The sequence below is a fragment of the Rhipicephalus microplus genome, unplaced genomic scaffold (assembly GCF_043290135.1).
Source record: "Rhipicephalus microplus isolate Deutch F79 unplaced genomic scaffold, USDA_Rmic scaffold_13, whole genome shotgun sequence".
Lineage (NCBI taxonomy): Eukaryota > Metazoa > Arthropoda > Arachnida > Ixodida > Ixodidae > Rhipicephalus > Rhipicephalus microplus.
This window is the reverse complement of record NW_027464586.1, coordinates 22,064,285-22,087,607: the sequence shown is the minus strand read 5'-3', so window position 1 is coordinate 22,087,607 and position 23,323 is coordinate 22,064,285. Positions and strand designations below refer to the sequence as shown.

At 46.0% G+C, this 23,323-nt stretch overlaps 1 protein-coding gene and 1 long non-coding RNA gene across 2 annotated transcripts in view; one reads left to right on the top strand and one right to left on the bottom strand.

The window, feature by feature from the left end:
* The window catches only part of LOC119162992 (carboxypeptidase M-like), a 1,476,599-nt gene that overhangs the window by 1,153,893 nt on the left and 299,383 nt on the right, over positions 1-23,323 (bottom strand). The gene's annotated exons all lie outside the window — the stretch shown is intronic.
* On the top strand, positions 10,422-14,501 carry LOC142784033 (uncharacterized). Its single transcript, XR_012888570.1, has 2 exons — positions 10,422-13,142; positions 14,331-14,501. It is a non-coding gene; the product is annotated as an uncharacterized LOC142784033 (long non-coding RNA).

The following is a 23,323-nucleotide window of genomic DNA, read 5'->3' as shown; positions in this document are numbered from 1 at the left end:
TTTGTGCATTCCTTGGCATTATATTCTGTTAGATAGATTTATTATTGTGTCAGAACACGTAAGAAATGAGCTTCAAGGTATACATCTTTTTCACTTATTAATTAACAAGGTTCTCGTACTGGCAGACTTGGTGTCATTAGGTTTTATACGAGGGACTATTGGTCAACTGCCACTCGTACTAGGTTCACGTGTTGCGTGACTCCACTCAGCCTCATAAAAGGGTGTTCCACACTCACCGCTATGGCTGCAGATGGCGCTGACTCACACTCCCACGTTTAAATTCACTTATAAATCCAATAGAATGGCTGGGAAAATAGCCGCCATGATAGCTCGGTGGTTAGAGCATCGAACGCGATATTCGAAAATAGTAGGTTGCATTCCTGCTCACGACAAGTCATTTTTTCAACCACTTTTCTTTCTTCCTATTTACATTACAATTATTCTAATACCTTCCCCTATACATTCCTTGGTATTATGGTCTGATAAATCTCATTATTATTGCGTCACAACACGTAAAAGCGATCCTTTATGTATACACTTCTTTCCCTGATTCATACACGAGGTTCTCATACTGGCAGACTTGGTGTCATTAGGTTGTATACGAGGGACTATTTGTCAGCTGCACGCTCGTATTAAGTTCACGTAACCCGTCACAGGCTAATGAAACGGTGTTTCACACTCGCTGCTATGGCTACAGATGGCGCTGACTGACACTACCACGTTTAATTTCTCATATAAACACATTATTGTAGCTGGGGAAACAGCCGCCGTGATAGGACATTGGTTAGAGCTTCGAACGCGTTAATAGACTGTCGTAGGTTCAATTCCTGCTCACGAAAAAATATTTTGTCAGGCACTTTTTTTCATATTTACTTTACATTGGTTCTATTACCTCTCTCTATACATTCCTCAGCGTTATTGTTTATTTGATCTCATTGAGATTGTGGAAAACACGCGAAAACAAGCCCTTGGGTACACACTTCTTTCCTTTTTTCAATAGCGAGGGTCTCGTACTGGCAGACTTGGTGCCGCTAGGCTCTATATAGGGACTGTGTGTCATCTGCACGCTCGTATTAAGTTCACGTGCTACGCGACGCCAAACAGGCTCATGAAAGGATGTTCCACACTCGCCGCTAAGGCTAATGATGGCGCTGACTGACACTCCCACGTTTAAATTCACATATATTACAAATAAAGTTGCAGAGGGAATAGCCGTCGTGTTAGCTCAGTGCGGACAGCTATCGCGACAACGCGGATTACTGGAAAGGTCAAGCAGAAACCCTCAGGCAAAAAACAAATGCCTGGGGTGGTCAGGATTTGTCTATATTCGCACGTGCGACTGTATGCAACATGTTTTTGATATCCAAGATCTGGTATGTCATGCAAGTTATATGTATGTCACGCGTCAATGTGCAGAAGCTTCACAGGATTTTTGCTGTGTTTGTGTGGAAATCACCGTGGGAACGCACAAGCTGGTCTAATTTATTCCAGTCCGTTAGCAATGGCGGACTCGGTTTATGTCCTTTATTTCTTAGACAAGTTGTCTCTCGGTTTATTTTCCTTCGCGATCAAAGAAACAAATTCCTGCAAACAGTGATAAAATTAAGGCTGTCATCACGCATTCCAGATTTTGTTGTGTCTACAAACAGTGATATGTGCCGATATGTGACTGGTTTTTGAGAGAAGTTATACAGTCTTTTGAGTTTTTGAAAGTGCGCTTTTTGCTGCAATCTCTTTCCACTGTTGAGCGAAAAAATCTGTGCAGGGATCTCCGTGAATTCTTGTTCCCAACACTTTTGTACAGATCTATGTTCAATGGAGGACCCGGACAGGACATTTCGAAAAGGGTTGAAAGGATAAAAGTAAAAGCAGGGGCAAAAACTTTCTTTTTTAAATTGCATTCTGGGACTCTCCCCGTAAAGCAGTGGCTAGCGGACAAGGGAATCGATGTACCATGGACAACCAATTGTTTACTTTGTAAAACACCTGAGACAATAGACCATGTGTTTATTCATTGCTGGGACGCTGTCTTTCATTGGGACATCCTTCAAAGAACATTGAAAAAAGATCTCCCCATTACAAGCCATGGCATTCGTTTTCTCTGTGTGGATGATGACGACGGCATACCATACGACATGATTATGTTAATTAGCGTTCACAGCATCTGGCAGATCACAATGGCTTACAGACATCTTGACCAGAACATATGTCCTGTCCGGAGAAATTCATTGCAAATATTCGTTATATCACTGAGGTGTATAAACAACAAGAAGAACCTCCCAGCTGGCTAACAATGTTAGAGGAATTGTGCAACCTGAAAAAATTTTAATGTGAGCACTTCGGATCAAATATTGGTCCCAGTGTATTGTATCATTCATGTTTCTGTGTGAACACCTGTAAAGAAAAACAGGTAATAAAGAAAAAAATGGCGTGATAGCTCAGTGGTTAGAGCATCGAACGTGTTATTCGAAGGTCGCGGGTTCGATTCCTGCTCAAGGCAATTTATTTTTCCAGCCACTTTTCTTTCATTTTTCATTTTTATTTCCTTTAGGACCCCACTGGGGGGTATTACAAAAGTGGTGGATACACAGGAAAAGAGAACATATGAACACGTTAGTTTCCGCAGCACAGGTGATTTGTAACATTTGTCGCGAAGGATGATGGGCAGGTGGTTGAAACAATGGAGCAGGGAAGGTCGTTCCAGTCCTTGGCAGTGTTATCCCTGCGAGTCCACACCGAACGTCCATGCCTCTGAAAAAGGCAATCTCTGTCAAGGCCAGCACGCAAAGCACGCAAGCCCGCCTGACGCGAACAACTCAACGGCGTCATCACGTGGCGGTGCCTTTCTTTCGCGCACGCACAGCGAGCCCGTCGTAGCAATCGGCGCCTTACTGAGGAGTGTCGGCTGTGGAAGTCGATGAGGCCTGGGCGGATATCAAAGCACGCCGCGAGGAGGCCGAGAGACAGGAGCACCTCGAGTTGAAACGAATAGAATTGGCAATCCTGCAGTGTTCACAGGCGCCTAGCGTAGCTTCTTCGACAGTTCAGGTCAGCGGTTATAGAATTTGGGACCAACTGCCACCGTTCGTAGTAGGCGAGGACATGGCAAAGTATCTCGTCAAGTTTGAACACGTCTGTGAGCGAAATGCTTTAGAGCGGTCTCTTTGAGTACAGAACCTGTTAGTTCTTCTTCCCGGCGAAGTGTCCGACGCGATAACTTGCTTGTCGAGGGAAGCATTTGAGATCTATGACGAAATTAAGGAAGTGCTCTTGAGACGTTATAAGTTGTCACCCGAGGTTTTTAGGCAAAGATTCCAGTATCCTAAATAGGGGAACGAGTCACACGTTAACTTCGCGTTTCGTCTAAAAGCCAATTTAAATGAATGGCTCAAGGGCGAAGGTGTTTATGACGATCGCGATAAAGTTGTAGAATGCATTGCTTTAGAGCAATTCTACCGCTTCATCGAGGAGGATGCCAAGCTTTGGAAGCAGGACAAACTTGGTGAAGTACCGCTAAACAAGGCAACAGAGTTAGCTTAGGAATATTATACTCGCCGAAAGTTGCATAGCAGGGCAGTGCGCGTTGAAAAGGATGAAAGGAAAGAGGGCTTTTCAAAGAAACCAGATCAACGGAAGTCACGAATTTGCTACAACTGCTAAAAGTAAGGGCACATCGCGATAAACTGTAAGCAAAACTTTGCGACTATCCGAGAATCGGAAATGAAGCGGAAGGAGCGAATATGCTACAACTGCAAAAGGAAGGGCACATCGCGATAAACTGTAAGCAAAAGTATGCTTTGGCAACAATCCGAGAATTTGAAAAGAACATGCGGTTGTTAGAGCCGTATCTCCAAGAAATTAGTGTGAATGGGAAAACGTGGCGAGCACTTCGAGACTCAGCGGCAACCATGGACGTTGTCCGTCCTCCATTGGCGTCTCCGAATGACTTTACAGGAGAATGCGCGTGGATCAGGCAAGTCGCCGAGGAGCAGAGTGCTTGCTTACCAATCACTACGGTTGTCATTGAAGGCCCGTTCGGTAAGCTTAGCACCGAAGCGGCTGTGTCTTCCACGCTTCCCGATCGTTTTCCTTATCTTTTCTCTAACAACTCAGAGCAGCTTCTCGAAGAGCAGGGTAAATCGTTCTTCCCCAACTTAGCGTACATGGCCCTCACGTGATCGCAAGCGCGGAAGCTTTCGCAGGAGCTCTATCTTGTTCAATGTGGTGAACCATCAAGTTACCTTGGCGGCCAGTCGACGAAACCTCAAAGAGGAAATTCTCTGTGTGAGTCATGTGAGCAGTCACTCGAGCGGCCCGTCACCGAAGCGACTGGCGCGGTTTCCGTAGCAGGGGGAGACGACACGGCGCCATAGAGTCGGAGCGAGAAGGGTGCAACGCTCTCGCCTGTAGCGGAAAGTTGGAGTAAGCTGTCCAGGGTTGATCGAGAGACGCTCATTCGAGAGCAGTGTGGGGACCTTTCGATTAAAGCGCCAATGCAAAGCGTAAACTTCGGAAAAAAAGAAAAAGAATGTTTCTTTTTTTTTAGAAAGCAGGGCTCCTGTATCGGAGCTACACAAATGCGCAAGGTCGCAAGTATGAGCAGCTCTTGGTGCCTCAAAAGTATCGTCGCCAACTATTGGAACTGGCGCATGAAAACGCATGGGCAGGGCATCTCGGCATAAAAAAGACCAAGGCTAGAGTTTCCCTTCAGTTTCATTGGCTGAAATGCTGGAAGGATATCGAAGACTTTGTACGCTCATGCGACACTTGTCAGAGAGCGGGGAAATCCATGGACAAGTGGAAGGCACCCATGAAGCTTGTGCCAATTATCACAGAACCTTTTCGGCGCCTAGTAATTGATATCGTCGGGCCATTGCCAGAGTCAAGGCAAAGTTTCGGTACATCCTGACGGCTCTCTGTGTAGCCACAAAATTTCCTGAAGCGATACCACTTAAGGAGCTCGATTCACCTCATGTCGTGGATGCACTGCTATCTATATTTGCATGCGTCGGATTTCCTTCTGAAATCTAATGCGACAATGGTATTGTCTTCACCAGCTTCCTTACATCTACCTTTATGGATAAATGTGGAATAATAGTAGTGCACAGCTCGGTGCATCACCCACAATCTAATATGGTAGAGCGTATGCATTTCTTTCTGAAACGGATACTGAGAGCTCTTTGCTACAAGCTCAAATGCGACTGGGAAGCGTGTATTCCTCGGGCTATGTTCGCTTTGAGATCAGCTCCTCATGAGAGCACTGCTTTTCGCCCTGCAGAGCTTGTGTATGGCAGGCGTTTAGAACACCATTGCGAATGCTACGCGAGTCCTGGGAAGGATTTGATGAGGACCCTAATGTAGTTGCGTATGTTCTAGACCTCCTTCAGAGGCTTGGGAAAACGAAGATCTTGTGGAAAGCCACATGAAAGCTGCACGAGTGTTGTCGAAGGAGTACTACGACAAATCGGCGAAGAAGCGCGCTTTTGAAGTAGGAAGTCAGGTAATGCTCCTGTGGCCGTCCAAAAAGAACAAGCTTGAGGTTCATTCGGAAGGGCCCGCCAAAGTAATATCGAAGCTTTCTTATACCAATTATGAAGTGAAATTAGGAAGGCGGCCAAACCAAGTTTACCACAGTAACTTGATGAAACCATACGTTCAACGTCAAGCAGTCGTAAATCTGCTGTTGAATGCTTCAGAGGAAGAGGTAGAAGAAATTTTGAGTTCTAGTGATGTAATCGAAAGGGGATCAGAGGTAATCTTGGAGCAGTTGAACCTAGAGCCTAGGTTAAGTGAAGTCCAGAAGGAGGACATGAGAAGGATTGTTTCCGAGTTTGAAGACGTGTTTTCGGACCGTCCAGGAAACACGACGGTGATTTAACACGATATTAGAGAGCTTTAGAGCTGGGTACGCATTCTCTTAGGGCCTTCCGGGCTTGGTAGCGCGCGGCGTTGCGTTCCCAAGCTTACACAACCCGAATGCCTTTTAGTTGGCGCCACGGTGGCACGCACGCAAACGGAAGCCCCACGAAGGTCACACTAGGGTACCTTAATGCCCGCGCGCTCCGCTGAGAGTAAGGACAGCCGCGTCGTCTGCTACGACCGCCGCCATTGCGCCTCCCCACCTCAACTCAACGGTATGCGAAGCGTATTCCGCAACGCGCGTGCGGTGCCCTGATACACCCGGAAACAAGTGCAAGCTAGCGAGCTTGGACATCTTTTAGAGTTAGTTTTGCCTGAATGCATGCAGGGAGCACATATTTCATGTAAGCTGGCGGCTTGCGCATGAGTTACGCGCTAGTGGCAGACGCTGACTCTTTTATGTTGAAAACAAATCCCTACGCCGGACACCACAGCGGGGATTCTAAATCTATATCGGTGGTGTCATATATATGCCTTCTTTGTTAGGAACAGTGAGGGCAATGAGGAACAGGGACAGTGAGGACAAAATAGACTTTAAGCGGGTAGAATTAACTAGAAGGAGGTTATCTGATTGGTGGCTAAAGTCAAGGCACGAGTGAAAATTATACCCTTCACTGCAAAGTACAAATCCTCAACCTCACTATTTAAGGGAAAAAAATAAATCTAGTTTTTGATTCATTAAGTATTACGTCTTGGTGGCGCTAGCCACCGCCTGATCTAAAGGGTACAGCCTTATCCATCCATCCATCCATCCATTCATGGTAGTGTTAATTATTATCTGAGGCTTTTACATTCTAAAACCACGCCTCATTGCAGTACTGCGGCAATTTCGTTAATCTCTTTTTTTTTTGCCTGCACTGACACAGTAAATGGGCTTCTGGTGTTTTACGTTCTTCAAAATGAGACCACCGTGGCCTAGATCGAAACCGCGAGCCTCGCGTCAGAAACCGAGCACCGGGACCACGGTACCACTGAGGCGGATGCCTTTCTTATTGCAATAACTATTTCTCCACGATCTTCTCATCGCACAACTTGACTTGTTTTTTTTTTGTTTTTTTTTGCGACATAGCGTGTTCATTCTACACAGCGGTGCCTCGTCTTGTCTTCATGCATATTCTTTGTATGGACGCTTCGCGAGTACAGTTTGCATAAGCACTTGTGTATGATCCCTGATAGATCACAGTATTAATAAATAAAGTATTTACTTAAATAATAATGCATGCTGAAAGAGTTTAAATACTGACGGTGTGTGTGTGTGCGTGTGTTCACGCTTGCCGTTTCCCCTATTATCATCCAGTGTAGAAATAATTTATTTTTGCGCATTAATGTAGCGCTGCCAGAAGCAATTCAAATTATACGCCCCATGGCAGAATTCACTGAGTACTGTCACTAGTTGATTCGCAGTGGTCGTAAATGATTAAAAAAACAATATCAATTGCGTAATGATTCGAGACAAGACGAAAAGAAAACTTGAAGTACAGGAACAATGAAAAAAAAATGAACTGCACACATTCTTACAAGGGTCATCACACCAGCATAGAAGGCGTACCTAAACCGAGGAAAATATCGTAGAAAGAAAGAACCTGCGTGGCTTTGTAATGGTTCGGGCGTTTGAACGGTCGGTAATCGAATTCCGGCCAAAGTGGCCCCACTTCGATGGAGATGAAATGTCGGAGTTCTTGAACTTAGGTGCAAGTTACATAAAAACACCTGTTCAAAATTTCCGAAGTCCTCCAATGTATACCGCATCTCTCGTGATCATATGGTGATTCCGGAACGTACACTCACTCTTCCAACTTCATTGGGTACGACACCACCGCTGTGCAAAGCTTTATTCCCACAAATAAATATTACGAAAAAAAAACAAGGATATCATCTGCAAAAAAACACGTGTAATGTATATTTAATGATAAAGTTCTCATCACACATAGTGAAACCAAGAATGAAGGGCAGATACAGTACCAACCAAGAGCAGCAAGCAATGTTTACGAAGTCAAATACGCGATTCATGCACACGAGAATCAAGCATACAGCCGTCAGCGTGTCTGTTGCTTACACGAAATTGGTGCCGGCACAAATTATGCATGCGGAATACCGGCAGGAAACTTACGCTGTGAATAGATGATCTGTTTATCGGATGCCACTTGTCATGTTTGATTTTCACTGTTGAAAAGGCCTTCATTTCGGGTCTCTTAGGAAACGATACAGCTTCCAGAGTTTCTGCAATGATTAGTGCCCTGCGGCACGCAATACCCGCTACGGTGACGGTAGCGAGCGCATTAAACCGGAGAAAAGTGAGCGCCAGCACAATTATTCGGGCGCAGCGAACACGCAGAAGTGACTGAGTGGCGTCAAAATGGCGGCCATGTCGCCGCTAAGGCTGAGGAGGCGGCACCTGCCCTTACAAAGGCTGACACCACTCTAAGCGGGGGCGCGCGCATCGAGGCACTCTAGGTCACACCAAGGAGGATATAAAAACTTGCTGGAGTGGAAGCGACGCCCGTCAGGTGACGCCAGCGGCAGCCATCTTGCCGGAGGCAGAAAGCGCGCTGCCGGTGTGTCGCCTCCACGCTTCGTTGCTGGTGCACGCTGTTCTCTTCAAAGTTTTCAATGAGTGCAAGTCTTGCCCTTGGATAATGGTTACCTCCTGCGTTGCCTACGGATGCACAAACAGGCTGAAGAAAGGTTGTGGCCTCACATTTCACCTGTAAGTACATGAAATTTAGCGTGTTCTACTCGCGGTCATTTCAGCCGCATTGTAGTTGCTTGCAGGCCCGCGCATGAAAGAGCAGCAAAATGGCATTGTGTGTGCGTGTGCCGCAGTTGATTGTCGTATATTTCTTGACAGGTTTCCAAAGAATGCAGAAGTTCGGAGTCTTTGGGAGCGGGCAGTTCGCCGTGAAGGGTGGCGCGCTAAGGATGGAGACCGCCTGTGCTCTGTACATTTCAATCCTGAGTGCTTTGACCACACTGGGCAAACGACGCGACTGCGGGTGGGAAATGTGCCCACGTCGTTTCCAGCTTTTCCGCCTTATCTGCAGAAACCTGTGAGTATTACTGACATCGTTGGACGAGAAGCGTAATGTTTAGCGTGCATAACGCTTGTGGCGTTACGGCCGCTACATAATACTTGTTCCACAAAATGTTGTTGCGGGTATACGTGGCATTTTTTGCGTGCCGAGAATTGGCGGTACTGTGGAGGAGTAGCTGTAGATTTAGCATATCGTTACCGTGTTTGCGTTACCGTTTACCGCGTTACCGGACACCACCGGCGAAGGTGAAGTTACCGGTAATGGTAACTGCTTCACCTTCGGCTTAACTGGTGATCAAGATACTTATTTATTTATTTATTAGTACTGACCTGTTTACCAGGTCTTAAGCAGGAATTGGCATACAGAAATGTTTACTACAGAAACATTATTGACATCTACAGCATACTGACAGTGGTTACAATTCAATACTTAAAGGCACATCCGGCGAATGGAAAGTTATACCAGAGCGGATGCATGTCCTTTTTGCTGGCATACAATGTCTCGTGCACGACTATGAAAAAGCTTGTTACTTAATACATTTATTATTTTTTCAAAGAAAATGTGTAGCTTAATCGTACCCACATTATACGTGTGAGGTTTCATTTAGTTTTTGCGTTTGCTGCCATTTTAGCTCGTCTGAGAAAACGTATGCTTTCAAACCCAGGTAAAACAGAAGCGTCCCGACCCCAAGTCTCGAGATTTCCCGGCCCCGCTTGGTCCTGAGTGTTCTGGGTTGTGCGACCTGCCTGGAGCTGAATATTTTCCTGAAGACTCGCCAACCAAACAGTTCTACAAAGACAAGGTCCTTTCCTCACAAGAAGAGATAACCCAGTTGAAGAAGAAGGTCAAAACACTGCAGCAAACTAAACGAAGGCTGGTCAAGAGAAATGAAACCACCCAAGAAATCATCAAAGAAATCAGAGAGCGAAAACTCTTGTCAGAAGAAGGCTCGCATGTGTTTTCATCTGTTTTCTCGGATGACATTCAGCAACTACTTTGCAGGGTGGGCAATGAGCAGAAGGGCAAGTACCCACCTGAGCTGCGAGCATTTGCACTGACTTTGCATTTTTAGTCCAGCCGCGTACGAGTATGTACGATCCAAGTTCAACGAAGCCCTCCCATCCCAGCGAACACTAAGGGGCTGGTACAAGTCTCCCCGCACTGCTCGTTTCGGCTATACTTTTCGCATATATTTTTAATGTTTGTGTGTTTGTGTTCTTCCATTTTCGAGTTTCTCAAAGCGTTTTCGTAGGCCATTTCGCCACCAAAAAGCAGAATAAATGCTTGCAGCCTGACACAACTGTTTTTATTGCTTTGAAGACGCGAGAAACTGCACCTGCTGCTTAGATAAGCGCGAGCGCAGCTGTACTCGGCTGTTTCTTGCTTCTGCCAAGATGGCCGCCGGCGGCTCGGCGCGGCTTCACCCGCTCCCATGGGTAAGCATAGGCGGCTTCCACTCCAGCAGGTTTTTATATCCTCCTTGATGCTGTCCGAGATTTCGCACCTTTGTGCCATGCTATTTGTATTGTCGCTAGCCACTATAATATTTGCGCTTAAAACTTGATTGATTGATATGTGGGGTTTAACGTCCCAAAACCACTATATGATTATGAGAGACGCCGTAGTGGAGGGCTCCGGAAATTTAGACCACCTAGGGTTCTTTAACGTGCACCCAAATCTGAGCACACGGGCCTACAACATTTCCGCCTCCATCGGAAATGCAGCCGCCGCAGCCGGGATTCGAACCCGCGCCCTGCGGGTCAGCAGCCGAGTACCTTAGCCACTAGACCACCGCGGCGGGGCTGCGCTTAAAACTTAAAAGTCTTAGTGGTGGCTCTGGCAAGCCTCGGTTTTGCTCGCCGTGAAGGTAACATGATACGCCAGCATGTGCGCCGAGCAGTTTATCTCTGCTAGGAGGCCAGTGGTGGCAGCGAGCGTTGTTTATGACCGCGCGGACGCATGGCCCCATCGCCCCAGCGATCTTGCGACGCATCTGTTTGGGGTTTCGCGCATGCGCAATACCGCCACCCCAACGTCCTGGGTACGCAAGCCGCTTGGGTACCCAGCACTAAAACTCCCTATTGAGCGAACTGGTGAGGAGCCAATCCGTAGCAAGCCGTATCGTTGTTCCCCTGTGCAACGTCGCAAGTATGAGCAGCTGTTGGTACCGCATAGGTATCGTCGCCTAAAAGTGGCCGGTTACTGAGGTGGAGCAAGATACTCCAACAGCGCAACTTTGACGTTCGCTACAAAGAAAAGGAAAGCTAAACTGTAATGCAGACGCATTGAGCCGTGCGTTTAGTTAGTACCTTCTCCACCTTTTGGTTTCTCGCTGGCGATTTGGGGCAAAATTTTGTCCCCATCACGGCCTTAGCTGAGCGCTCTCGTCCAGAATGAGCTCAAGGAGCCAACTTTATGCTATAGTCTATTTTGTTACGTTGTTGTACGTGAAAAAAAATCAGTTCTCATTTTAAGAGTCTTGTGTTCCACATGTGCCTCTTGATGTAGAGGGAACGAATTTCAGATAGACACGTAGATAGGTATATGTTGTAATATACTTTGTCTGATGTTCTGTCGGGTGACTGAGAGCACTTGCTTGTGTCGTGTGTTGTCTGTTGTCGAACCGTTCTGGACAAGTTGCAGAACCATCGACAAGTGCCGAGACTAAAGATCGTCAGAAGAGACGAGCCACGTGGAAGCATCTCGTCTTTCCGGCACATTGTCTGGTGGCGGGGCTGCTGTTATGCCTGCGAGTCCACACCGAACGTCCATGTCTCTGAAAAAGGCAATCTGTGTCAAGGCCAGAACGCGAGCCCGCCTGACGCGAACAACTCAACGGCGTCATCACGCCGCCGTGCTTTTCTGTCGCGCACGCACAGCGAGCCTGTTGCAGCAATAGGCGCCTTCTTGTCTGGCGAGTATTACGCAATGCATGGCGACGTCACTGGTCCTTGGCTGCAACCACGCGCAGCGGCTCCGGATTCGACGAGAATGACGCAACCCAGCGGTGACACCATTGGAGGATTCTGACCTCACGGCCAGCGGCGCTTCTGGTTGGACATATGGTAACTCAAAGAATCCTCCCTGTGCATATAAAAGCCCTGCGGCACGTCGCGAGAGTAGATCTATGTGTCAGAGAAGAGAGCTCGGCTCTTCGAGTCTCTAAGTTGTCGGCCCTAGTGCCGAATTCGTAACGCCTCTGTATATATGCTGTACATAAACCTTGTTTAACTCACCGTCGTCTCGTCCACTCGTCTATCAGCTCTGCACAGAAGCAGTCGCGAGCTGAGAAACCTACGCTACCAAACGGCTGGTGACCTTCCCGGCAGAGTTCGAAGCAGTGGCGTCTTCCGGACAGTGTTGGCGTCGCCGTCTTTCGTAACAACGGCGCGGGGAAAAAAGCGGAAAAAGTGGCAGTTCTGTTGCGCTAACGGCACACTTGAAGTGGATGGCCTGTGTGGTATGAAATGTATGTCGGGGGGAGGATGTACGGAGCTGCATTGAGAGAAGAATGAAAAAATTACGAAAGAGGATAAGGTGGCGATACGGCGGCAAACAGAGAGGGTTGATAAACCGGATTGTGCTTTCAAGGATATAATGCTGATGTCGTATGAGTACTGTGAGTGAATGAATCGAGCGGCGCGATTTTGGACAGATTCGAGGTCGTTAATGAGGTACGTTTGGGGTGGGTTCCATATGGGGGAGGCATATTCGAGTTTCGATCTGATGAGGGACTGATATGCCAGCAACTTCACATGTCTTGGTGCATGACGTAGGTGACGCTTCAAGAAGCCCAGAGTTTTATTTGCCGATGAAATGACGTTAGTAATATGTGCATCCCAAGTGAGATCGGGATACAATGTGTCACCTAGATACTTGTAGGATGGTAGGATGTAGGATACTTGTAGGATATGAAAAAATGGAAGGATTCTGACGGCGGGTAAACGTAACAAGTTTCCATTTGTTAGGGTTAAGAGACAAAAGCCAATTATCTCACCATTCTTGAATGTTGTTAAGATCGTTCTGGAAAAGATGTTGGTTGTGAGTGTTAGCTACTGTCCGATAGATTACACAGTCATCTGCAAACATGCGAATTTTGCAGGATACGCTGAGGGGTAAGCCGTTAATGTGTATTAGAAACAGGAGGGGGCCAAGAGCTGAACCTTGAGGTACGCCTGATGTTACTTTGAGGTAAGCAAAAGATTTGTTATTGACATGCACAAACTCAGAACTGTTAGTTATAAATGCTTTGATCCAATTTAGTACACTAGGGTCTAAGTTTAACTGGGATAGTTTTAGCATTAGTCTTTGGTGGGGTACTGTGTCGAATGCCTTTGCGTAATCTCGAAAGATTGCGTCAGTTTGTAAGTTGTTGTCAAGGTTAGCATGCAGATCGTGAAGAAATATTGCTAGTTGTGTTTCGCAGGAGAATCCTTTCCTAAAACCTTGCTGGCTAGGGGGAAAGTTCTTGGAATCTATAAAGTTTACAATCTGAGAGTAGATGACATGTCCCATGATTTTGCACGCGACGCTTGTTAAAGAAATGGGACCGTAGTTCAATGGACAGTTTTTATCACCTAATTTGTAGATGGGAACGATCTTGCCCATGCTCCAGTCATCTGGAAGAATGCCTGTGAAGAGCGACTGCACAGACATCAAGCACAAAAATGTGGCGTTGATGTCATGGATATTTTTTAACACTTTTGAGTTAATATTGTCGGCGCCACTTGATGAGGACAGTTTCATGTTTTGAATAACACTTGAAATACCACCTGCGCAAAAAAAACAATTGAGCCCATAGAGGATGTCAACAGCAACGGGGTAGAAAAGGAAGGTACGCTAGATTCGTTAGTAAATACAGATGAAAATGTGCTGTTAAAAGCATCAGCACATTGATCGTCTGAGAGCATGTGACCGGAATCATTAGTAAGGTGGATGGTGCTGGTAGACCGAGAGTTCACGATCTGCCATAATATACGTGTGTTATCGGTTAGCACGCCTGGTAAATCCTGGTTGAAAAATGTGTATTTTGCTTACTAATAGCGGTAGCATAATCTTTTTTGGTTGCGTTGTATTTCGCCCATGCTTCAGGCGTCTCTTTTGCTTTTGCTGCGCGAAAAAGGCGCTTTTTTCTATTCGCTAGTCTCTTTAGTTTGCTTGCAAACCAGGGTTTCTGCGCCGTGCTACGAAATGATTTTGTGGGGATAAATTTGGTAATTATTTCATTCATTTTATATTTTAAAATCTCCCAATTATCGCTCACAGATCGGGAGTGAAAGCTATGTTCGAAGTCTGGAAAGAAGTTTTCGAGTTCTTTGTTTATGGCCTCATAATTACCTTTATCGTATAAGGTAATTTTTTTCTTCACTCTACCTCAAGCAAGTGGGAGAGGTCCCTCAGGAGCTCACTTCTCGCCGACCAGCAATGGGCTGTCCAGCAGGCCCACGAAGCGGCCGCCAGGCACTCCCTGTCGGTCCCTACGTGGGAGACGCCCGCTACGCGCTAAGCGCGTTCTGCAGGACCGAAATAAAGTTTTTTCATTCCATTCTATTCTTGAGTTTGTCGCGCCGCTCAAGAGGAAAGGAAAAATCTGCATGTACTACTTTGTGGTCACTAATTGCCGCAATTCAAGCCGATACTACCGCAACCACACACTTCTTTTCCGAACTTCAAAAACAGCTGGATGACGCAGAAAACCAGTCACGCCGCAACAACTTAATCTTCTATAACCTTCCAGATACTAACGCCGAAGAAACAAATATTGAAACAGAAGAACGTATCATTAACCACAGTCTTGAACACTTGAAAATAAAAATTGAGCCGAAAGAAATTGACCAAGCGCATCGACTCGGCCGCCACACGAATGATCGTGCCCGCCGGATAATTGTCAGGTTAACATTCTACAAACCCAAAGAAAACACCCTCTAAAATGCCGAAAAGTTCAAAGGAACAGATTTCAGCATTGGCTAAGATTATTCCCTCTCAGTTCCTACTTCCCGCCGTCTCCTCGTTGCTTTCGCCACACAGAAATCAGGTAAATTTCAGATCCATTTCAAAACTTTGTATATGGGTTCAAAACGGTCTTCTTATTTACAATACATTGGTTCTAACAACTTCCCCTATACACTCCTTAGCATTATTGTCTGTTAGATATCATTATTAATGTGTCAAAACGATACTTATAGCGCGAGAACAAAACGAAGACAAAGAGACAAGAAGGACACCTTTCTCGCGCTATAACTACCGTCATGCCATACCAACTATAGCCCAAGCCGCCACACTTGTGTGTCAAAACACAAAAAAACGATCCCTTAGGAATACACTTTTTTCCCTGATTCATTAACGAGGGTCTCATACTGGGAGAATGTGTGTCCTCTTCTTGTGTCCTCGTTTTTTAGCGCTATTTTCAGTCGTTACATTACTTGATTCTAATAACTTCCCCACTACATTTTTTGGCACTATTGTCTGTTATATCTCATTATTATTGCGTCAAACACGTAAAAAACGAGCCCGTAGAAATACAGCTCTTTCCCTCATTCATTAACGGGGGTCTCGTACTGGCAGACTTGGTGCCGTTAGGTTGTATACGAGGGACTATTCGTCAGCTGCACGCTCGTATTAAGGTCATGTGCTACGTGACGCCACACAGGCTCATAAAATGGTGTTGCACACTCGCCACTATGGCTACAGATGGCACTGACTGACACGCCCACGTTTAAATTCACATATAAACCCAATAAAGTGGCTGGGGGAATATCCACCGTGATAGCTCAGAGGTTGGAGCTTCGAACGCGTAATTCGAAAGTCATAGGTTCGATTCCTGCTCACAAGTTATTTTTTCAGCCACTTTTCTTTATTCCTATTTACATTACTTGATTCTAATAACTTCCCCACTACATTTTTTGGCACTATTGTCTGTTATATCTCATTATTATTGTGTCAAACACGTAAAAAACGAGCCCTTAGAAATACAGCTCTTTCCCTCATTCATTTACGGGGGTCTCGTACTGGCAGACTTGGTGCCGTTAGGGACTATTCGTCAGCTGCACGCTCGTATTAAGGTCACGTGCTACGTGACGCCACACAGGCTCATAAAATGGTGTTGAACACTCGCCGCTATGGCTACAGATGGCGCTGGCTGACACTCCCACGTGTAAATTCACATAGAAACCCGATAACGTGGCTGGGTGAATAGCCGTCATGATAGCTCAGTGGTTAGAGCATCCAACGCGATATTTGAAGGTTGTAGGTTCGATTCCTGCTCACGACAAGTTATCTTTCCAGCCACATTTCTTTCTTTTTATTTACAATACATTTGTTCTAATAACTTCCCCTATACATTCCTTGGCACTATTGTCTGATAGATCTCATTATTATTGTGTTAAAACACGTAAAAAACAAGCCCTTAGGTATACACCTCTTTCCCTCATTCAATAACAGGGGTCTTGTACTGGCAGACTTTGTGCCGTTAGGTTATATACGAGGGACTATTGGTCAGCTGCACGCTCGTATTAAGTTCACGTGCTACGTGACGCCCCACAGGCCCATAAAAGGGTGTTCCACACTCGCCGCTATAGTCACATATGGCGCTGACTAACACTCACACGTTGAATTTCACATATAAACACAATAAAATGGCTGGGGGTATAGCTGCCATGATAGCTCAGTGGTTAGAGCATCGAACGTGTTATTCGAAGGTCGTAGATTCGATTGCTGCTCTGGACAAGTTATTTTTTCAGCCAGTTTTCTTTCTTCATATATATATATATATATATATATATATATATATATATATATATATATATATATATATATATATATAAGGTGATTTCCTATATCGATGGATGGATTAATATGGCTGTACTCTTTAGATTAGGCGGCGGCTAACGCCACCTAGCCATAATACTTAGTGAACCGAAACTAGATTTAACTTTTTTTTTCTTTAATTAGTGAAGTGTAGAACTGGTAGATCGCAGTGAAGTATTTAATTTGAACTCTTGCCTTGCTTTAGCCACCGATGAGATAACCGCCGTCTAGGTAATTCTACCCGTTCAAAGTCTAGTTTTCCCTGTTTGTCCCTAAACACCAGTGCTTTGAAAAACTCTATACCATGATCCTGAACTATAGGTTGAAGCTATTTCCAGAACATTATCAAGTGTTCGGCAGTTTCCCCCTCCTCGCCACACGCACTGCATACCGTGTCTACCCCTTCGTATTTGGCCCGATATGTCTTGGTTCGGAATAATCCCGTCCTGGCCACAAACAGTAGAAAACTACCCCGAGATAATTTCACGGACACACAAAAAACAAAATGTTTAGCTTAAAAAACGCCGATTAGACCAATATTTGGATACGCAAAAATTGTCTGCGATCCATTCACAGTTACAAACATATCAAAAATTGAAAAAATTCAGCGTTTAGCAGTCCCGCTTATATTTATTAAAGATCGGTGGACAGATTCCTCATCTCAACTGTGTGTAGTAGCGGAGCTACTCACGATTCAAGCTAGGACCGAACACGAAAGAACCTCATTAGCAATGACCGTGTTAGTATAAGGTATGCTGAATATTTTGACATTTTTTCATACTGATACTTCTAGACGTCGTCATTCAATATTTATTCATGCAGCTGCTGTATACACCGATTGTTTTAAGTATAGCTTTTTTACCCAAGAGCAATCAATGAATGGAATTCGTTGAGCAATGAAGTCATATAATGCTCATCCATAGATATGTTTTTAAAACTTCTAGCACATAGATTCCGATTGTAGAAGCGAGCGGACGCGTGTTCGCGTCAGCTGATTTCAACGCACGAGTTTGCAGTGAAAATCACCGAATGCATACAAGTATTTAGTACCACAAGATCCAGCTCGTCACCAGGACTCATCTCACGCCGCAGTCAAGGTGGGAAGTCAAGTTTTCTCTTCTACACGGCCTTTAAACATCGCAGCCTACGGATCGAGAGCTGGGACGCGCCCATGCACGGCTGCCACCGCTGCTGCTGCCACGAACGCTGCTGAGCAGATAGGTGGTAGCAAAGAAGCACCGGTCGAAGCGCCTAAAATGCCTCTTTTTTCTAACAAAATGGAAGTCACTGTGAATGCTGAAGAGGTCTCCAGTGATGATCTCGAAGAAAACGCAGGGTGGCGGACAGCAGGCTCACGGAAGTCAAATCACGGACAAGCGTTGGCTCCCCCCGTGGAGACTACAGATGGCCACTACAACAAGAAACAAGGCGAGCAGCGTCTACGACAACTCATCAAAGCAAGTCGCATGCCACATTTACCTCGAGGCGACTACAAGATAATTATACGTCCAAGAGGGGGCTTCCGCGTCGCTGATCACGGAGCTGTCCGCATAGAAACCAGGGTCTACCAAGCAGAATAAATCCCGAAAGAAGCTCAAGATGAGGACATGGTCTGCCCTAATCTACAACAAAATATCATCGTCGTGAGTACACTCATCGAGGCACATGCTAATAAATATCAACGTATAACCCGCATCACGGTCGGCAAGAACACGTATGACAACAGTGCCTACGAGGCAGCGCTGGCCTATACTTCCAAAGGCGTAATACGCGGCATGCCCCTGAAAGATAGCGCCCGCGACATAACCGCCAGCGTTGTCGCACCCACAAATGCCACGGCATTGGCTGCTAAAAGGCTGACTAACACAACGGCAGTTATTGTGCTGTTCGAGGGATTCAGGGTACCGACGTACGTTCGCTACGGTGGAGCTCTACTGCAATGCACCCTATACCGGAAACAAGTCGATACATGTTATAACTTCGGCAGACTGGGACACCGCGTGGATGTGTGTCCGAATCCCCAAGATCGTATATGTCGAGGATGCGGGGCGCCGAGCCCTCCGGAAGACCACCAGTGTACACCCACATGCCAACTCCGCGGAAGCAACCACCAGACGGCTAACAGGACCTGCAGGACACGCTACAAGACCCCTTACGTTGTGACGTGTCACCACTGGAAGCACCAACATGTTTCGCCCAAGCCTACACGACATTGGCTTTAATTATTACAGCCAGCAGCAACGATGCAAATAAGCAGGACACTCTTCCTCCTCGACCACAAGGAGGCCGGGGTCGGCCCAAATACCGCACCTATTCAAGGTTTGGATCCAGGTCATTGAGCCGAACACCAGGACCCCACGAATCGAGGTGGGCACACGTGGTCGCGAGAACACAGCATAGGTCTGAGAAGGCCGTATCCCAAAACTCATTGAAAAAGTTAGAGTCAGAGATAGTTCAACCCAAGCAAATGCAATCAGAAAATGAATGTTTTAAGCGAGTAAAACCGCATGCGTAAAGAGGAGCTTCGTAAATTTAAGAACTCAGAACCACCCCCAGTAAATACCCTCCTCCCCACAAATTATGCCTGAAACACCTCTGGAACAAATGGAAAAGGTGGCGACCCCCCGCCCGCCCCTTGAACGCAAAGCGGAAACTCTGAATAGTCAGGACGGACGTACACGCACTACTATCAGTGATCCCACTCTTGTTGACCTGATGAAATCAGTTAAAGAAGTCAGTGCGTGGGTGACCACAACGTCTCGCCTCATACCTACACTCACCGATTGTGTAGATACGCTTACTCAAATATTGCAACAGAAAAATAAGCACTTTAACCAAAGAATGATAGCAGTGCAGTCGTGGACCTCCTCGCAGCCATCGAACGGAATGGCACCCGGACCTTAACCATCGCAACCCATTTCACCACCCACCGGTTCGATTCAGCCGGCAAAATGTACACCTCCCACTTCTCACCATGGCTAATTAACCTACGTACAACATTTGGCCGTGGAATTGTCGAAGCTACGCGAATAAAAAAGCTGTTTTAACACAATAGATCCGTGATAAGAATGAGCCAGATATTATTCTACAGGAGTCACACAGTTTGGCCAAATTAGCAGGGTACCACACATTAGTTGTGCCACTGGAGATACTACCACCCTTACAACCCCAGTCCATAGAGACCATACTGTTATACAACACGATACTAAAATTAGGCACATCGATAACAATCTAATTGAACTCATACCACACCGCAAAACACACGCTAGCCTCTTCGTACTTAACATATACAGTAACACTAAACACAAATAGCACAGGTTTGACACTCTCTTTAAGAGCGCTCTCAACATCGCTGGTTCTAATTCCATTAAATAGGAGGCGATTTTATTGCTCCATATACAGCTTGGGGATATTCTTATGCTCACCCAAAAGGTCGCGATGTCGGGCTTGACACCCAGAACGAAGGCTTAACTCTCTTCACGGATCCAAGCGCGCCTACCCGTGCCGGTACCAGTTCTATCAAGGACACTACACCAGATCTCACATTCGTCAAACATGCACCCACAACAGCATGGCGTAACACACTAGAGGCTTTCGGTAGCGACCACTACATCATCGATATCGACATCAAAGGGGCGCCCTCCCAAACCGGCAGGAAAACAACATAAGCTAGTCGACTGGGCCAAGTTCCGCAAGTCACGAGAAAATAATGTCTCACCCATCGATGATATTGAACATTGTACCAGCACTTTAGGGCAGGACATTGATCACGCTACACAAACAGTGCCCCCAGAGGCGCACCTTGAGGAGATTGATAGCCGACTTCTACATATGTGGGAAGCGAGAAAATCACTCCAAAAGGGGTGAAAATCCAGAAATAAACAGGAACCTTCGGAAACGTAGAGCACTCCTAAACAGAGAGATCGAAACACATGCTAAAGAATCAAGCCAGCAACAGTGGCATGACATTTGCAACTCTATGGACAAGCGAATAGGTTTCGGAAAAACATAGCTCCTTCTCCGTCATGTATTAGACCCTGAGAACAACAAAGCAGTCTACCGTCAACATATCAATAAGCTCATCCATGATTACACACAGAGGAGGAACTTTTGCGAGAGATAGCACACGCACATATCTCCCAAGCAACTCCTCAACTACACCCAGATTATACCGGTCAGACAAATGCAACTCTTCACGAGGAATTTTTGAAAGCAGAGATTCGCGCTGTACTACACCGACTTATTAGCAAATTCGCTCCTGGTTTTGACTCCATTACGAACAAGACACTACGTAACCTAGACTATGAATCTATTAGTCACCTTACGGACTACATTAACGCATGCTGGACCACAGGACGTTTACCCCCACAATGGAAAGTTGCCAAGATTATTCTTATCCCCAAACCGGGGAAGCCACTGAACATTCACAACCTTAGACCCATTTCTCTAACTTCCTGCGTAGGTAAACTCATGGAGCAACCTTCTTAGCTCGACTAACATATTACTTTGCAGACAATGACGTTCTTCCGTACACTATGTTATGTTTCCGAAGGCACCTTTCATGCCAGGACACATTGCTTTCATTGAAGCACCAAATCATTGACACCAAGACTCGCTCAACCAAAGCTATACTAGGTTTAGATCTTAAGAAAGAATTCGATAACGATACACACAGTACAATACTCCAACAGGTTAACCCCTTAAATCTCGCAACTCGAGCGTATAACTATATTCGCAACATCCTAACAAACCGACAAGCTGTAGTCAAAGTAGGCACACTCACATCATCTGAGATACCCACAAGAATTGCAGGAACTCCACAGGGATCCGTGATATCACCTATGTTATTCAACTTAGCTCTCCTCGGTTTGCCCTCAAAACTGTCCATGATTCCCGGGTTTCATCACAGCATATATGCTGACGATATTACCCTCTGGATATGTGATGGCAGCGATGGCTCGATAGAAGAACGGCTACAAGAAGCGGTAAACGTAGTGGAACAATACCTACGCGGAACAGGGCTTTCGTGTTCAGCGGAGAAGTCCGAACTTCTCTTTTACCACCCCAAACTCAGAGGCATACCACCCCAAAAGTATAGTCCAACAAGCTCATACACAGACATTACCCAGAAAACAGCTGATGGATGCGTCATACCAACACTCGATAAAATACGGGTTTTAGGACTTTTGTTTAAAGCAAAGGCACAAATGATGAGACAATCCGCAAACTAGAAGCCAAAGTTGCGCAAACGATGCGACTCATTAAAACAATAAGTAATAAACATCAGGGCATGAAGAAATGTAGTATTCTCTGGCTTATGCACGCCTTCATGCTCAGCCACATTACTTATGCCGCTGCCTACCATCAATGGTTCGTGGTGGAAAGAGCTAAACTTAACGCACTCATCAGACGAGTTTACAAACAGGCGCTAGGGCTTCGGTACAGTACCAGCACGGAACTCCTTTTTAAATAATGCCTTCATAACACGGTTGAAGAAATAATTGAAGCGCAACAGATCTCGCAGTACGAGCGCTTGAGCGATACGAAAGCAGGTCGCCGAATTCTCGGCAGTGTCGGCATTTCTTACTATGCACAGCATGGTATGAAATGCGACATACCACGCGAAATCTGCACTAAACTCATGATACCACCATTGCCAAAGAACATGCACCCTGATCACAACAAAGGTAGAAGAATCAGTAGAGCCAAAATTATGCTCCGAACTTATGGAAGAAATAAGAAGGCGGTCTTCGTCGATGCAGCGCGCTATCGAAACTATCGCCATTTTGTTTCTGCGGTGGTAGACCATACGCACAAATGCATAACCAGCGCTTCAATCAATCAAAACACGTGGATACAGCAGAGGAGGTCGCTATCGCGCTCGCCATAGCGCATACCGATGCCCAGTATATTATCAGTGATTCACAAACAGCAGTCCGAAATTTCGCAAATGGTAGGATTTCTCCAGCGGCTCTGAAAGTCTTTACGAAAAGCAAAACCCGCTCTGACGACCAAATTGCATGCATTCTCCGGTTTCCCGACCACACAATCGTCGACCACACGGAGATCAATCTTAACGAGGTGGCGCACGACGTGGCTCGAGGTGTCACGTTCCGGGCAACGTCAGTGGTTTGGTTGACACCTCCCGTACGGACTCTCTTGTGGAGGAGTGGGAGGGGGGGGATAGACTTACCAAATTCAACGACATTATCCAACAACATAAATTTCAACGACGGGAATACTCACCGCCTCACCCTAAGCTCAACCGGGCCCAGTCCGTTCAATGGCGGCAATTACAAACAGGCACCTACAATAATCCCGTATTTATGAAATAAATTTACCCCTACTTGTATATGACCAATTCGTGCAAGTATTGTAGTGATAGGGCCACATTAGCGCACATTCTCTGGGAGTGTCCAGCACTAATTGCAAAACGAGAGAGGCGGCTTTTAATGAGGACCTACGGGAGCGTTGGCGGACCGCGCTGCTCAGTTCAGAACTAGATAATCAACTCTGGGCGATCCAGCAGGCCGAAGAAGCTGCTGAGAAACATGACCTCTCAACCA